Below are 986 nucleotides of genomic sequence, written 5' to 3'. Positions count from 1 at the left end.
TTTCAATGATTGATTGAAAAGCTTACTAAAAATCAGTTAGAAAATTAAATCCTTTTCTTCTTCTTTAGAGATCGAAACTGCAAGTGGTTTTTTTTTTTCAAACCGAAAAGAATCACAGAATTATTGAATTATCAGTTCCTCGGAATATTCAATATCCCGTTGCTGGGCAGTCTCGACAAGAGCTTTCTTGCTTGTTTTACAACTATTTCATTGATAATTCAAAATAGCTGGGTGGCTAAAAGTGAAACTCTATAGACCCCTTACTGTATTATTTTGTATTATTGGCTTTATAGAACTTTATATTCGATTTGAATTCCTAGCAGACACTAGATGACACTATTTTAAGGTATTTACGATCTTAGCTGAGATGATGACGAATAACAGACTGTTTTTGTTTATGGAATTATTTGTTATTTATTTTTGTTAATTTTCATTGTTGTTTACTTAAGACTAGGTTTGTCATAAACTGTCATATATGTATGATGTTTGAATACTTCGAATGACTAACCTCTTTAAAGCGAGCAAACGCCCATTCAAATGCGATCGTCTCTTATAACATGTGCAGTGCACTGCCGTTTATTTACAAGTGCTGTTGCTGTTGTTGTTGTTGTTCTTGCCGTTGTTGTTGTTTAATAATATTCCTTTGTAATACATATTTGCAAGTCCTTCATTGGCTTCGAATATCATTCAATTACGTATATGTCGATGTTGCTTCAACTGCTCGCTGACTGAGTAAATTTTGTTAATACATCTGTATGTATAATTAATATTTTCGCGTTTGTGTGCTTTTTCCTTTTTTGTTTAGCTTATTTATTTGTTTATAACTACGTTTGTTGTTGCTTCTACGTATATAAGTTCTTAGAGTTTTTAGACTAATTGATTCTTGTAAAATTTTGTGACTGACAGGTCGGTGTCAATGTCTTGGATGGGCTTTTGTTATTGTTGTTGTTAATTTTCAGATACGTGCGAAATAAATGAAACAAGGG

Source organism: Drosophila navojoa, chromosome 2 (genome assembly GCF_054131105.1).
Source record: "Drosophila navojoa isolate 15081-1374.11 chromosome 2, UAZ_NAV_1.0, whole genome shotgun sequence".
Classification (NCBI taxonomy): domain Eukaryota; kingdom Metazoa; phylum Arthropoda; class Insecta; order Diptera; family Drosophilidae; genus Drosophila; species Drosophila navojoa.
This window is presented reverse-complemented; position numbering follows the sequence as displayed.